Below are 17,683 nucleotides of genomic sequence, written 5' to 3'. Positions count from 1 at the left end.
CAGCAGCTGTGTTCTCACTTACAATTCAATTTCTGCTCACAATTTTAACTCTGGAATCAAATGAGGTAAAACCCCTGGCTAATGACTAGTACGATGACCTGTCAAAGGTTGTTAGTATCCACTATTTATTTTTTTTTTTTAATACCAGTGATTTCTAGACATACATATTGCACAGAAACACAAGTAATTTTAGAAGAGATTATTTTTCAAAGCATGGGTGTTTCACTTAAATTAATTTCTGCTTTCTTTCCCTCTACTTGATGAAAACTGCAACTCATGAGATTTGATGCATTCAGATCTATTACTGAGCCACAGACTAACAAGGAATTCAGTCTTATTTTACATTTGGGCACAGAAGAAGACACTTCAGAAAAAAGATTTTTCTGATGACTCTAGCCTTAACAACCAAATGGATGCAGGTACTTGTTTTAAATCTTTGAGATATGCATTGTGTTTAATTTCTGCCTCTTCTCCTGTCAGATCAGGTGCCAGTAAGCCATTCATCTTGCTCATTACAGCTTCTGTATAACTTTGGATTAGAGCTTTCAGACTTGGATTAAAGCTATTCTTAGTGCTTCTAAATCAGTGTATTTGATTTTCTTTTTGTCAGGAGTAATACAGTAGCTGAATTTCATAGGACATCCCCACTCTTTCCTACATCAAACATGACACTAAGACTTCTCAACAGAAACAACTGCAAAACTAACACAGATGTTACATTGTCAGTGCATTTCATGACACTCAGAAATTATAATGGCAAATAGGAGATGAAAACCTGTAAGTATGGAACAACATCAAAACATTTTTTACACAATGTTTCCTAATTTTTTTGAAAGCATATATAACATAACATAACATATATACATGTAACAGTCAACTTTTATTTCCTGCAGACGAATGTCTGAGGACTCTTGCAGGATATCAAAAAGATATGCAAATTTTTACATGTGGCACACATGAAAAAAGTTCCTACTTACAATTGTAATAGAAATCATTGAGGCTCAACTCATGAGCAATTACTATCTACTACAAAATTTTAAGCATTTGTTTTCTTCTATTCTCACAGCCAGGCATTTATATTCATGCTGCAGCCTGCTGCTATGATCAGGTGTGAGTTCTTACAGCCTTGTCTGACCTTATTCCTTGTAGTCCTCTCAAGAGCAAAGGTCATCTTACATCAGCCAGCAGTCTCTCTCAAGGACAAATATATCTTAAGACATAATGTTAAAAAATATATTTCCTTGCTTTTTCATTCTTAACTACAAAATTCCTAAAATCTCAAAAGTTCTTTTTTAAACATTTCATCATACAAATTAAAATCAGTGTTGAGCAAATACTATCTCCAAAAAGTAAAAGGAAGTCTGAAAAAAGGAAGAAGCTCCCTAGCAACAAAATAATAAAAGCACTAATGATGGCATCAAACTCTTTCAGCTGCAACATGCAGCACCTCAATCATAATACATTTTTAAAAGATGAGTGAAAGGTTCTTGCTGTGTTTTACAGTTTTACACAGAGACATCCTTGTCTGTTCAGTTTGAAACACAGCAAATATTTTTAAATTAAGAACCACTCTGTGTCTTTAGCTGCATTTACGACCTTTCTATGTATAGATATATAAGCTACCCATCTAATTTTTTCTTTCTGATGATCTCTCTTTGAATCACATGTTTTTTGGATACTCACTGGTCTCCCCTCATGCCAAGATCTCTGTGCATTTGACCATGCATTATAAAAGCTGTCTTCTTTCTTAATCTCAAGTGTCTTGCCAGTATTTTGACTTAGTTTTTCTGCATAAAAATTTTAAATGCATCATCATTTTACTTACGACGGGTCCTGTCCCAGAGTAGTTCTGAAATTGTTTCTTTAAATTAAACTCCACACACATGGACTGCAAGCGTGTCTGTGCAGTTTCCTCATGCGCTCTGTGTTCTTCCTTCCTATTAGTCTCCACCTGGAGATGTATCTATGTGGATATATTGGTAAATAATTCAGACAGTGTCAAGTCTACAAGTGGCTTAATTAGTTGCTTTTCCCAGTCCGGGAAGCGGAATTTTCTATGTGTCAACATCTTAATCTCTATTAGGTAATGAAGCAGAGGGTGATGTCACCTAGGAAGCTAAGTGCTGATATCAATCAGTCCTGTGACCTAATTACAGACCCATTAAAACTGACACAGAATACAGAACATAGAGAGATGCTCTGTGTATAGTATGTATTTCCTTTCCAGTTTTCCCTCTTTTGCCTCAAGTTAATTGTGTGCTATCTATAGATGGCTGGAACATTATCTCAAGAGCAGGGACTGATCAGCTTCAGCATTAAAAAATTGATCCATTAAAAAGAAATAGAAAAAATTCCCTGGAGTGTTGGCCAAATGTGGACAGTGTGATTTTAGAGTATTAGGAAAAAAATAAAGCTAGTCCATATTACTTTTCAGGTAAACTCACAGGTTAATTTAAACACTATTTTGCTTGAACATGAATGTCTTTTAGAATTAAACTTATTTCACTGTAAGAAACAGGACCAACTACTGTTTTCATTGTAAGAGATATAAACTAGAACCCAGAAATAGTAAAATCTTGGGTAAAAACTGACATTCATGGATTTATATATATTAGAATTCCAGTTCTGTTGGCATTTGCGAAGCAGCTGCCATGTGTTCTGAAAGAAAGAAAACATATCTGTAGGGTTTGTTTGTGGGTTTTTTTGGTTGGTTTTTTTTGTTTGGTTGGTTGATTGGTTGTTTTTGTCTTTTGGTTTTTTTTTTTTTACTTCCTTCAATTTCAGTGGAGCAGCTAAAAAACAATAATCACTTTGAGTTATATAGATCAAGGGAAAACTGGTATTAGAAATCTGAATTTTGATGTCATTTTGGATCTGTTAGATTTTAAATAAATTCCTGTAAACTAAACCAAAGACTGTGAAAACACAGATAGCAGATTAGCAGGTGCCAGAAGCAGCTAATCAGAATCAAACTCCTGTATACAAACTGACTGACCCCTGCTGATCAGATCACCCCTAATGCATTCTTTGCAAGTGAGAAACAAACCTGCCTTTCACTCTTGTGATTTCCAAGAACACTTGCATATTGTGGTTGTTACACAATCAAACTTATAACATTTTCTGACCCACATAAGCAATCTGAAATGGTGTAAAAATATTTTTTATTTTTACAAGACATAGGCCATGATGAAGTTCTGATTAAATCTTCTGCCTTTTACATTATTATCTCAAATGAAATTAAATCCTTTTAAACCTGAGAATGATATGGATCAATTTATACTGATTTGGAAGCCAAAAATTATTTTGAAGAGAAACAGAACTTTTTTTGCAACATAATTTCAGTTTTTGAATTACTTTCAGAGTTCAAAACCTTGAAAAGCTCATATATTCAAAATTTAAATTGGCAGTTTCTTGTAAGCTTCTGTCAATTTCCTGCTTTAAAATATTTTTCAATTCCATTTGACAAAACACTGAAAACATTCTGCAATGTGTCTGAATTTTCAGGGAAGTAAAATACCAATTAGTCTTGCAGTAGTCTAAAATCCAATGTTGACTCCGGATACATTACTTTAGGCAATTAACTTCTCATTTTATATCTTGCAAAGTAAAGCAAAAATCTAGCCACACTTGCAAGAAGGCCAAGTCCCTTTAGCTCCATCACAAATACGTATCTGTGACAAGGTAGCTCTGAAACATCCATTTGCATTTACCAAATCAGGCTTTCACACAGACATGAAAATGTAGGCTGCTCCATGTATAAACTATTTTCATGTAGTAATTTTGAAAGGTAAATACACCAAAAGAATACAGTACTTATTCTGTACCTTAGCAAAATTGTACATGTGTTTATAACTACATATAAAGTCTAAATATGCATAAGAGCACTGGGAAGATCTGGTAACTTCGTTCTAAATCAGAGAAGCAAAATTGGATATCTGTATTTGGAATAGACAAATCTAAATTGGACTATTAGGCATGGAGCAACCTAACATAGATACCTAAGCCACAAACAGAAGTTTCACTCATCTGGTACAGAGCCTCTGTAGGCATTTGCAAGTTTCCATTTACTTATTTCATTAAGGTTTATTAAATCAGTAAGGCAGACTCTTTCAAAAGCACCAGCATGAACTTCATTGGTAGTTCCTAGCACTGCTTGCTCAAGAAGGCCTACATCACCAGGAGGAGATTTAAAAGTACAGCTTCATAGAATCACAAAATCATCTTTTAATCTGTAATATGAAGTCTCAGAGAAAGATTATATATATATACATACATACATATACACACACACATACCCCTTTTATTTGCTACAAGTACTATCTCTACCTCCTTCTGATTATTATACAGCATGAAGGCTCTCACATGGGAAAGTCACAGTCTTGTCTGCCACCAAGGACTATGTTTATCATCGAAATTACCACAATCAAGTAATGTGAAGTCACTTGGGTAACCTGACTATGACACCATTTCTATAACGTGTCAGAAATGTTGAACTGCCGATTAAATAATCCACTCAAATTCTATTTGAAATCAGATGTTCACCTGTCCATCAAAAAACAATCTAAAATGACAGAAATACTAAGCCAAGATTAAATAATCTTTTTTTTAAAGATGGAGTGAGAAAGGACAGACATATTTTGCTTCTTTTGTTTTTCCTCGTAATATATTATTTTTTGCATGCTGTTTTATAATTTTTTCTCCATAACAGAGAAAAAGTGAAGATTTGATAACAAACACTGCATGGGGACAGTGATGGATCAGGCTAGACAAAAATATATCAACATCACAAATACATCTGAAGCTAAAGCACACTGATTAAAAATTATTAAATGTTTTGCTTGGTGTCTTGTTTCAGCACGACCCAGTAAATTGAGATCTGTTTTGTTTTACGCATTTTTCCTCACACATTTTTCCTCATGGCTCAAGGTAAAAATATTGGCTTACCGTGCTTCTGAAAGCTACATGTATTTAACACAGATACAATGAGCTTCTATCCTTAGACTACAAATCAAATACAATCTGCAAGACAAATTGTGCCCTGAGGAACAAGTATGTATCTCGGTGGGAGTCAGGAAAAGGCCAAGGAGAATTTTCATTTATCAAAAAACATTTCTCCCAGATGTCACTGGCACATGTGTAGAGTCTCATCAAAAGTTCAACAGCAGTTTTAAATTCCTTTCTCCAATACAAAATTTAGGTATGCTGACAGATAAAAGAATAATAGGCTAAATTTGAGAATATTTGCTGATTTCTTTCTTGTTGTATATTACAGTACTTCAAATCTTTTTTCTCCAGGGAAAAATACTGACAATAAAAGAGAGGTATTTGTGATTACAAATGCTAGGAGGCAAAAAGGTATTCTGAACCTATTCACAGTGAATGATACTATACAAAGATAGTGTACAGAACTCAACTTCTCAATTCCAAAGGCTTCAAACTTGTTATTGAACATCTAAACATCTAAAGCAAAGAAAAATAAAAGAATCCTAGAGGTCAACAGTGTTGAGCAGGTACATGGTTTTTAAAGAGAGCTGAAATAAATATAGTCTTTGAGGGAGGAGAAACTGTGTTTGTGGTTTTCGGTTGTTTTTTTAAGTAAAAAAATATATTTTTGGACAAAATCTGTGCATCACTCTATGGGCTTGCAGTACTTAACAACCATGAGATGTTTGTGTCAATAGCCAAATTTCTACATACACATTCAATCAGGTCAAATCACACATATCTGATGGGAATGTAGAAGAGACAAGAGTCTATGCTGGTGAAATACACCTCCTGCAAAATGACGGAAGCTTCAGGTGAGGATTGAAGTAATAAAAGATAGAGGAATTACAGTATTTCTGTTGTGTGAAAATACCTCCTTTAAGAGAAAAAAATATCCTTTGAAACTCAATATATTGAATGAAAGAGAAATCTAGAGTTGGAAGGAGTTCCAGGAAAGTTAAACTACACAAAAATATTTCCCAAATGTAATAGAAATAATGCTTTCCAGGCCCCAGCATTTTTTGAAAGTATGAAGACCATAATTTGCTCTGTTTAAGTTTCTGAACCTGCAATGTGATAACTAGACCTAAAATGAAACTAGTATCAGCTCCATTTCCTTTGTTCCCTGTGAGATTTGCTGGTACACTTACAGAAGTGGAATGTGGTTTACTGAGTTCAAACATTTTGTAACTGAAAAACGGTGTTAAATAGGCTATTTTTAAAGCTGTGAAAAGGCACTGATGAATTTCCTTATTTTATCTTCCATTAATCTATCCACATACCGATTACTTTCTATTGTCTCCTCTATTGGGGATATTCACAATTTATTTCTATACGTGCTCTTTAACATATAGCTGACAGAAACGTTTATTGTACCTATTTAAAACACAGTAATATGTATTGCATATAAAATTTTTTACAGCTTTTTCCTGAACATTCTTATTTGGAAATTTTTCTCAGTACCTACAGCACATAAAGAAAGTAGTAACTGTTAAGTCAGAAAGAAGATAGAACCCCAGTGTTTTTCTTCAATTTGCAGGTGGCTATATCTAATTTTCTAGACAGAAAGATAGTGTCAGATAAAACAGAAGCACATTTACAAAAAATTCCCCATGTTTATTACAAAAAGACAGAGAGAGAGAGAAAAATGTATTTTGAAGTTTCCTTTCAAATGAACTACATCTGAAGATGTGAAATAGTCACTAATGTTAAAAAGCACTCACCATCACTCTCATATATAGCAGTAAGATTAATAAATAATTAACGACATTTCCAAAACAAACGTACCTCAAAGACACTGGTGTCTTAATTCTTCTGGAGAATTACTACCTCAGCTGCCTTTTTGTCTTCTGGTCTTGAATTTGTTTTGTAGCCTAGGAAAAATAAATTTCAGCTTACTTTCAAACTGAAAGCATAAGGCTAGACCCAAAGAAAAAAAACAACACTTAATAGCATTGCAGTTAATTCCGCCGTAATCCAACCTCATTATCTTAAGCAAATAAATCTCTTAAAAGGATTACCTTTTTAAAAGCAAATTAGAAAACTGAATGTCATCTGTGCAGGGAGACATTCTTTTAAAATGCAATCAGCAAGGAAGCTCATAAATAGGGCACTATATAAAAATATTCTTATCAGTCGGTCCTTAGCAGATTTTCAACAGATGTGTATGTAACTATGATTTCACAAATTCCTAAAATAAAATGCGTCGACATCGTTTACCACAAACTTTCAAGAGCCTAAAAAAATGTACTCATTTAGATTCCAGAGAAAGAACAATATCATAAAGATATGTTCTTTATGTATGTTTAACTGCAAGTGCTCTTGCCATGCCACCCAAGTTAAGAAAGGTAAATGCAGGGACTGGGAGAGTCAAAACCCCAAGCCCACTGTAGGAGAGGGTCAGGTTCGAGACCAAGGAATTTGAAAGTTCACAAGTCCACAGGACCCAATGAGATCCGTCTAGGGGTCCTGAGGGAGCTGGCAGACGAAGTTGCTAATGCACTATCAATAATTTTTGAAAAATTATGACAATCAGATTTGCGCTCAACCCAGAAAGCAAATGGAATTCTGGGCTGCATCAAAAGGAGTGTGGCCAGCATACTGAAGGAGGTGATTCTCCCCATCTCCTCTCCTCTGCTGAGACCCCACCTGGAGAACTGCATACAGTTCTGGTGTCCCCAACTTATGGGGGATGTGGAACTGTTGGAACAAGTCTAGAAGAGACCCACCAAGTTGGTAAGAGGACTGGAGCAGCTCTCCTACAAAGACAGGGTAGAAAGTTGGGGCTGCTCAGCCTGGAGAACAGACAGCTACCTGGAAACCTCACAGCAACATTCCAGTAACGTTCCCTACAAGGAAGCTGGAGAGGGACTGTTGTCAGGAACTGCATTGATGGCACAAGGGGTAATGGATACAAACTGAAAGAAGGGAAATTTAGGTCACCTATTAGGAAGAAATTCTTTACTGTGAGAGTGGTGAGACACTGGAACAGGCTGCCCACGAAGGGTTGCAGGTTCCCCAACACTGGCAATGCTCAAAGCCAGGCTGGACAAGGCCTTGAGCAACCTGGTCCCTGGGAGATGTTGGGACTTGATGATCTTTAAAGTCCCTTCCACCTCTTTTAACATTCTGTGATTCTATACAAAACATAACAAGAGTAGACATTAAATTGTCATACCTCCCAGTCCTGCACACCATTAAAATTTTTGATTTACTGAGGAGAATTTTAAAAAGGGCAAAAAACAAGTAAGGTTGTTATGTTTTTACCTTATTTCAATAACCATGTAAAACACAGGAGGCACAGCCCCTAGGAGCATCTTAACACTCATTACACGTTTTTAGAAATGCACAGGGAGTATATAAACAGGGAAGAAGCAGCACACACTATCAAGAGAAATCAAATTGCTGAAGTCACTATCATTGTTTGAATGTTTTAAGTTTTCTCAGAAAATTTTTACCAACTTTATGCACTTTATGATATATTAGTTAGAAATAGAAATCATGGGTTATCACAAGCTTGGGAAAAAAAAAAATCAATACTTTTACAACTTTTTTTTTTCATTAAAAAGAAACCAGTCTGTGATTCTGTGACTTTATAATTAACTTAAAAGAAAACAACAGACATTATTAAAAACAAACTGCCATTTGCATTTTTAGCTTCATTTGTATTGAAATTCTCATTTTCACTTTAAAATACTCCTCTTATCTTGCTCATCCTGTGACTTACTCTTTTCTTCAAATTATTTCATTTATCTGTACCAACACAAACAAGTTATTTGAAATAAAAAGGACACAGAAGAGAGCTTGCTTGAAGGGAATGCATATATAACAAACATAAGTGAACTCAGCTTTGGAAGATGATTGTGGTATATGTGGAAGAAACTAATGAAGAAAGTATTTAAATGAAAGTAATAAAAGCTACACAAAGCCAAAACAGAAATGAAAAACAACTAAAAAGTGTTCATCAGAGCTTCACACCCACAAGCCAACAATGTAGTTAGTCAGAAAGTAGTCGGGAAACTAATTTCTGTCAATAGCTGCTTCTAAGTATTTTACGTCAGTATTTCTCAAAAAAAAAGTATATAATTGCACACAAATGTGTTTGAATATATGAAAGACAATGTATCATACAGAAGCTAAAACAAGGCATGCAACATTCAGAATTATATTCAAAAAATGGCATCTATTATGATATCATTCAAGAGTCTCTAAGACCCAGGGGACTGTGTATTTCCTATTTGCAAAATTAAAATATTCACACAGCTACCATTAAAGCAAGTCTTGATTTATAACTATTTTTATGTCAGAGTGGCCACAACTTGGTGGTTTTGCATTATTTTTTCAAGTAGTAATACAATGGAGTCTCATGCAATTTTTCCTATTTCTCCTTTTCATAACAATTTTCAAGACTTGCAAGTTTCAAGATTAACTGATGTCTCTTCATCAAAAGTCTATTTTCATCTGAATGCTAGAGCATTTTCATGGTACACTGAAAACAAGATAATGGAGTGACAGTGGTAAAAATAACTCTTGCTTGAAGGAAGTGTCTTTTGATCAATATTTAGGTGAAAAGTGGCAACAGAGCAGATCTCTTCTTACTTACGTCTTTCTTTTTATTTTTTAAATACATTAAGTAAAAGGATTCAAAAGAGTTGTTTCATAGAACAAAAGCACACGTTTAAAATCAGTTTATCCTTGTGTCTTTGTATTGTTATATTACTTGGAGTATTTTCATCAGATTTAATGGTTTTATGGTGTTTGCTGAGACTTGGGAAAATGCCCAATTCTTTTAGTTTGCTAATTTTTTTCCCATTTTATTTTCTCCTGACTTTAGTTGGTTGTTCTTTGTCTGTTTTGGTATTTTAAAGGCTTTCATTAAGTCAACATCTTTGTGTCCATGTATTTGTTCAAATCTTTGAAAGCTGATGTTTTCTACTCTACTGTGCTTTAAGAGACACAACTTCAGTACCACATGCATCCATATTAGCGAAACATTTAAAGAAAAATATCAAGTAATTATTCTTAATGATACTAGATTGAAAGAAACCCTGTGATTTGATCTAGTCCCTCTTGACATTTGAAGATCCATATTTACTGTCAGAAAGGTTTTGCCCTTGCAAACTGACAGCTTTTTTATATTTGGTTTCCTTTCTCCAGTCATTTTATTGCTGTAGTGCAAAGTTGTGTGCAAGGTTAAAGTAAAGAATCACTGATCAATTTGTACCCTAACATTCAGAGAACTTGAATTTTAGTGACATCTAGATCCCTAGCTCCCTTAAGGGAAGTTTCTGCCAAAAACAAATGCTAAGCAATTTTTTTTTTTTTTTAACAAAAAAGGAAACAACAAAATACAGAACTGGGTCAGTTAGGTTGTGTTACGAAGTACAGACACGTAAGTTCAACTTTCATTGTGATACTGACCATATTCTTGGAAATCGTAATTTACAGGTTTTCTTGAAAAGAAAAATGAAAATGCTTTCTTTTACAAGTTTTTCACTGTCTTGTGACATGTAAAATCTCAAGTTATAGCTTTTAACTTAGAAACAATAGTATGAATAAAAACAGACTGATAAATTCATGACAAATTCATGATAAATTTATGTCTACAAAACAAAACAAAAAAACCAAAAAAATCCCCTAAAATCAGCCAGAAACAGCCAGAAGGTAATAAGGTTAATCAGACTATGGGAGTACAATAAACTACTTTTTTATTATTTTGATATTGTGACGTCTTACTAGCCTCACTAGCTACTTGTGTCATCCACTCTTTCATTAAAGGTCAATTTGTTTGAACATTGTGAATGTGGACTATTTGCTACTACTTGGTTGCGTTGCAGTAAACAGATGAAAAGGATTTCCCCAAGCTAACAAAAAACTAGAAAAGAGAAGACAGCTTTAAAACATCAGTTTTCTCTTGGTTCTCCTAAAGAGATCAAAACTCATAAACATCTTGGCATATCTTTACCTACAGAAAAAAACAAAGTTGCCAACAACAGAGACAATGACTAAAGCTTACATCTCAAGTCGTCAGCTATTGCTTATCTATAATCTAAAATCAATAATCAATTACTTGGTCTCAAACAATTCAAGGTACAGCTAAAACCACAACTAAATTCACTTTCTGGAGGCAAGAAGCTAAAAAATTTTGGTCCCAAATACTTGGTTCATTACCACCTGGCAAAGGAAGGAGAAGAGCTTAAGCACCAACACAGAAAAACTGTGTCTATAAGGTGGCATTGGCATCACTTAGATGTCTATACAACAAAACAAAACAAAATTTACCACACAAAAAAACAAATATCTTAAAAACAAAAGAGTTGGATGTCATTTGGAAGAAGACAAAATAATAAAAGGGAATGAAAATCCTTTTGAATGCCTGTTGATCAATGACATGTGCTAACCAAGGCATGACAGAGAGAGATAATTGGGACACTTCATCAGTCTAAATGCATTTACAGGATAATCTCCTGAATTATAGCCTATGTTCAAAACAGTACTCTCACAGATCTGTAGAGGATTTTAAGCTGAATGTGAAATATACACTGGTTGACAATAGATATGCTTTTTCTTAGTTTCTGACATTATTTTTCCTTTACATCTGTTAAATAGATAGATTTCTACTTGAACTGCTTATTAACTCTTATTAATGCCTGAGAGAGCAAAGTTCAGATTAAAATGTCCCATGTGGAAACAAGGATCAAAGTTCTTCATATCTATATTTTTTGTGCTATCGGCATAATTTTTCTTTCCCTTATTTTCCTTTATAAGTTGCTTTTCATTAAACACAGAGTTGAACTAGACACAAACGAGGGTGAGGCCACTTAAAATCCTTCGATTTCCAAAGTCCAGGGACGCTGCAACTGATTCTTTCCAGTTGTTTCTGCTTAGAGCAAAGAATATCTTGTTGTTAGAAGAATTTAAATAATATATCAATTTGCACTCTAGAAATATATTTTCAGCCAACCTCATGAACACTGTTTTACACTCAAATGCACAGTGAGGCACTTGGATATCCAAGACTGAACAATAATGCTTTCAGGACATTGCTTGTCACTTTTCAGCTGATATATTTAATTAAATTGCCACTATAATAAGACTGTTGTACTACAAGAAACATCTAAACACACCTAAAGTAAAACCTGACAGATTTTAAACTTGACTTTATTTCACTAATTTACTTGATAATACAAGAACTAATGAATATAGTTTTAGAATAAAACACAATAGAATATTTCAGTTGGAAGGGACCTGCAATGATCATCAAGTCAAACTACCTGACCACTTCAGAGCTGACCAAATGCTAAAGCATGTTAACAAAGGCATTGCCCAAATGCCTCTTCAACGCCGACAGCCTTGGGGCATCAACCACCTCTTGAGGAAGCCTGTTCCAGTGGCTGACCACCCTCTAGGTAAGGAAATATTTCCCAATGTCCAGGGTAAACCTCCCCTGGCAACCATTCCCATGAGTCCTGGGGAGAAGAGATCAACACCTCCCTCTTCTATTTCCCATCTCAGGAAGCTGGAGAGAGTCACAGCCTTCTTTTCTCCAAACTGGATAAAAGCCCAAAGTCCTCAGCAGCTCCTTCCTTTTAGGGCATTCCCTCCATCCTTTCCACCAGCTTTGTTGCATTCTTCTGAATGCATCCAAGGCCCTTCAAAACTTTCTTAAATTCTGGGGCCCAGAACTGCACAAATTACTCAAGGTGAGACTGCACCAATGCTGAATACAAGAGCGAGATAATCACCTCTTTTTAGCTAAGAACACAATTGGAATTATTTCTTACAATTCTAGTTCCACAGAGCATAAGTAACTATAAAACATAGGCTTACTTAATACCTACCTTTCCTGATGGAAGTTACCTCTCATGCCTGCAAGTTAAATAACCTGTGATGCACTTTTTTTACTTTCCCTCTTATTTTAGATTTTATAATTAAGGACATGCATTTCATAGGGAAAATCCCACCTGCCTATCAGTTGATATTTATAAGGCATTAACATCCGTATGGGCATGGAAACCTCTGAGATGGAGAACACACATTAATTCTTTCTTGACTGAAAAGAAATACAGCATTCTGAGTTTCTACTTCTAACTATTAATGAATCCTTAAATTTTAGCAGATTTCTCTTCACTAAGTAAAACGAAGCACAGAAGTACTCCTGTTTCACCATATCTAGTCTTCGCACTCCCTTCTGAAAAGGCATTCTTAAAAGCTTTTTCTCATATGTCTGCTTCTGTAAAGATCCATAGAAATATGCATAAAATATGAAAATTATCTATACCAATTCACTGCCTGAGTTTAAATATATGAGATCAGGGCCAAAATGTTGGTGGATATAAAATGCAACTATATCACAGAAGTGGGTATGTTAGTATAAGAGGTTCTTGAAAATCATGTGTTAAGCAGTTCAAGAGAAAAACTGTGTGGAAATCAAGTGGACCAATAAAATAAAAACATTGAGTAGAAATTATACACTGAAAGAATTAAAAATAATATTTCTAATATATTAACACTTTACAGTCTTTAATACATATGGATTCACAGAAATTTGTTAGAACGTGTTACACTTTTTCTGGGATGTTCTTTTCAGCTAAATTGTTAGATACCTGTTCTTTTCTTGTCAAGCACATAGCCTTGCTCTCTTCCAATTTCTGAAATAATTTTTTTACTTTATATTGGATTAATATATGATCTGAATTATCTGGAACCAATGTACCATCAGAAAATCTTCCCTGAGTAAAGAGCAATGCAGTTATTCAGTGAAAGGAGAATGAATTCCAGCCAGAATTCTGTCTCTGCCACCACTTCTCTTTTTGAAGAGGGAAGCAGCATTGATTTTTCTGTTTTGTTCCCATACACAGGTTCAAATTTATATTCAGAGGTGTGCAAAGGAGAAAGGAATTGAAGGGTGAAGAAAGCAAATGCAAATGAGTGGTTGAGTCACTGTCCCTGGAGATATTTAAAACATGTGTAGATGTGATACTTAGGGACATACTTTAGTGGTGTATTTAACACTGCTGGGTTAATACTTGAGCTTGATCTTAATGGTCTTTTCCAACCTAAATTATTCTATTATTCTATGAAAATAGGAACTAAACATGACTGTTCTATTGTTTTTCCTTCTAAACAGAAGACTTCTTAAATTTTTAGTGCTTTATAGCATTTTACTATTGACACATTAATTAGTCTAAACAGTGAATTCAAAATGACATCTATAGATTTAAATGCATCTATATTTTACTTTATTAATAATTTTTTTTGGTTTTAAGACCTGAATTAAATATGTTAAATCCCATTTTCACTTGAACAATTTGCTTCAAAGAAATTAACCACTGAAGTCCATACTATAAAAACCAATTCCTCATGGTCTATCCAAACATCCCCCGGAAGTGGAAAACTGGAAGCATAATGTGGACACAGGCAACAGTGTCCAGGTAACTGTAATGATGACAAAATTTACTAGAACAGTCCTAAGGTCATTTGCACTAGTAATTCTATATAGAAACTGGCAAACAGCATTTAGAGATCACATTAGAATTCCACTGGAAAAAGTGACCCTTCACTTACTAAAACATTACATCTAATTTACAAGGAAGCCATACTAAATTAGTTATCTAAATCTCTGGCTGAACTAGATCATAGCTGTGTCTTACCAATTAACCTTTCAATGAACAAAACCCCAAATGGTTTCTAGTGATTTTGTTTCCAACTCATTGTAAATGGAAAATGTTCTCATACATGCAGTACAACCCATCTACTGATCCCATTACTAAAAAAAAAAAAAAAAAGTTAGACATTTAACAAGTTGGAGAAGAGAAAAAAGAAAATATATTTTACTATTTCAAATAGAATTTCATTCAAACATGTATAGATAAGCACCATCAATTTTTACATACCTTAAGTCCTTAATAACAAAGTCAGATAGAAGTTCAATAGCTATTATCAGAACATTGCACAGCTTCCCAAAAGAAAATTTGATCAAATTCGGTGGAGCTTACTTTAGTAAAGTTACATTTTCTCAAATGTATACACAAATATACTCTGTTGTTAAAATTCAAGACTCATCTAACCATTATGTACTCTCAATTTAGTCCGAGACTTCTGTCTGCAGTGACATTTTAATTTATAGTACCAAAAGGACACAGCCAAATATCTAGCATGAAGAGAAAACCAGACTTATAAAAGGCAAATACACAAAAAAGTGGAATACAATTGTATTAAGCAGAAACATGAAAAAATAGAAAGCACAGGAACAGCTTTAGATTCACCATAACAGCATCATAAATCTTCTTCAGAGAATGATACTGAAAGCAAAAACTGGTATGAGCTTATTTTCCTGTCAAACAGTCAAGAGTGATAGCATATAGTTTCTCTTGGATATATAGAGGCAAAAACTCTTCCTTCCTTCAGACTGCTCCAAGTTTGATAATGTTTGTTGCATAGAAAGAAACATTCCAAGATAAAGGAAGCAAACACCTTTTTCAAGCCATGACTTAGAAGATCATTTCTGAGCTCAAAGAAGGTCTCACAGCATATTTTAAATTACACACTGACGTACATCTTGTCTTCATAAAGCATAATCGGGTCTCAGTCTGTTCAGTGAGGTTACAAAACAATTTTTGATTTCCCACAAACTTGTGTTGAAAACAATCTGTGACTTGAAGGAAAGGAGACAGCTTTGAACTTTGAACTTGAAACAGCTGAAGGCTTTATTTAGAGTACAGTGCTGACTGCAGTTGTCTGCATATCAGGAGAGCAGAGCAGCCTGTGCCTGTCTTAGGAGCAAAAGGAAAGAGATGGGAATACAACAGTTCTTGCACTAGCAGAATGTTTTGTTTTCCTCAGGTGAGTTCTGTAAATTTTAAATTTCAAAAATACAGTAAGTAAAAATGTAAAGAAAAAAATAAGACTTCTATGTCAACTCAAAACAATTTTGTGGTGAGAAAACTCAGGGATCAATAGCCTGATAAATCATTTACTGGTGTATGATCATGAGTAGTTTTGGCAGATTTTGCTTCCATTTTCTAATCTATCAAACATGAATAGCAAGATTTTTTCCCCTTGTCTTTTATTCCCTATTTTTGGCTCATGAGTGGGTCAGGCTCTTGCTGGGGTTTGCATAGGGTGATATTAAAGAACTGAATTCCTTGGAATTTCAGCATACCACAATCAAAAGCCTGCAACAAACAAAGGGTGACTGCCTATTGTGGCAGATAAAAAGACTGTACTCAAGGTTTAAATGTTTACAGAAACATTTGATTAAAAATGATGTTCTCCTTCAACCTGACATATTCAAAGAAGAAAAAAATGCAAGCCTGAGGTGATACATTGTTCCATTGGAGACATCACATAATGCCTAAATATGTGAGAATCAGAGCCAGTGAGAGTCTTGTATTATATAATAAGCATGCCATCCTTCCTGTATTTGGAAGTGCTCTTGTCTTGTTTTTATTTGAGGGAAATTCAGGTGAAAGGCAAAATTTCCTGTAAGAAAGTACAAATTCACTTGCTTCTCTTATTTTGCTTGGAATTTTCTACCTCTTTAAAGCAAAGGAGGTGCATGCGATTGAGAAAGTCTGAATGGTGTTGGATGGTTTTGGATTTCTGAAGTTTATAAGCGCCTCCTTCAATAAACCTGGAACATAGAACTCACTGAAGAAAACAGACATCTGGGAAGAAATGTTTCTCCACTTTCTGCTAATATTATTGGACAAATGTACACTGTTATTTCTCCAGCTGACCAAGGAAATGGAAAAGATACTGAAAGTCTACATCTTCTAGCCTACCTTTTCTCTTTTCAGTTTGGGACAGCTTACATCAGCATCTGCATCCACAAAATCAGACTTTGTTCTGACTTCTTTTCAATAAAATTACATTGATTGTAAAGGAAGTATTCTCAATACCACTATGGGCATTTTAGCTCAGAGTCAGAAAGATAAAACAAAATTTAAGTTTTAGGAGGCTAATAATTTGATACCAACAGAAAAAGATATGTCTATATACATAAACTATTAAAACAAAGTCACTTGAATCAATGCAAATTAAAAAAGGAAAAAAAAAAAAACCCACGTTGATTAAATATTGATTTAGGAGAAAAAAAATCTTATTCACCCTTAAGGCAGTTCTGTATTTACCCCTAAAGAAACATTCCATTATACCATGCTTCTGTGACCAAAGAAATCTGTGTGCTCCCTTCTCCCAGATAGGATGAAGAGCTAACAGATAAAGCCTTTCTTCTGCTGGCTTTGTATTGCTTGTATCTATCTGTACACATTTCTTCATATTGATCTGTTTATTTTGGTTGTCCAACTCTGTAGTGCAGGCTACACCATTTATCTGTAACAACACTCCTAAAGCAGCCCAGGGCACCATCAGCCTTCTCTGTGTTTCACTCTGTATCCACCAGGGCCCACAGTTCCTTTCCTGCTAAGCTGCTTCCCAGCTAACCAACCCCCTCACATGTACTGCCTTGGTTTATTCCTCCCCCAGTGCATAACCTCAGATCTACCCTTGATGAATTTCACGAGGTTCCTCTCAGGCCATTTCTCCAGCCTGTCCAGCTTTCTCTGGATGTCATCACAACCTCTGACTAGTCAGCCACTCCTCCCTGTGTTGTGTCATCAACAAACCAGCTGAGGTTACACTCTGCCCCTTCATGCAGATCATTAACAAAGATGGTGAGGGCTGGACATAGTGTTGA

The 17,683-nt window shown here is 34.8% G+C and overlaps 1 protein-coding gene across 3 annotated transcripts in view; it reads right to left on the bottom strand.

Annotated features, from left to right (window-relative positions):
* Window positions 1–17,683, bottom strand: part of CDH18 (cadherin 18) — a 501,292-nt gene that overhangs the window by 288,351 nt on the left and 195,258 nt on the right. For all 3 annotated transcript variants that reach the window (XM_085052105.1, XM_085052108.1, XM_085052106.1), the window contains one exon: window positions 6,772–6,857. The gene's annotated coding sequence lies outside the window, so the exon portion shown is untranslated. The remainder of the gene's footprint in view (window positions 1–6,771; window positions 6,858–17,683) is intronic.

Source organism: Lichenostomus cassidix, chromosome 2, assembly GCF_008360975.1.
Source record: "Lichenostomus cassidix isolate B80296 chromosome 2, HeHo_3.0, whole genome shotgun sequence".
Taxonomy (NCBI): Eukaryota; Metazoa; Chordata; class Aves; order Passeriformes; family Meliphagidae; genus Lichenostomus; species Lichenostomus cassidix.
This window is presented reverse-complemented; position numbering and strand designations above follow the sequence as displayed.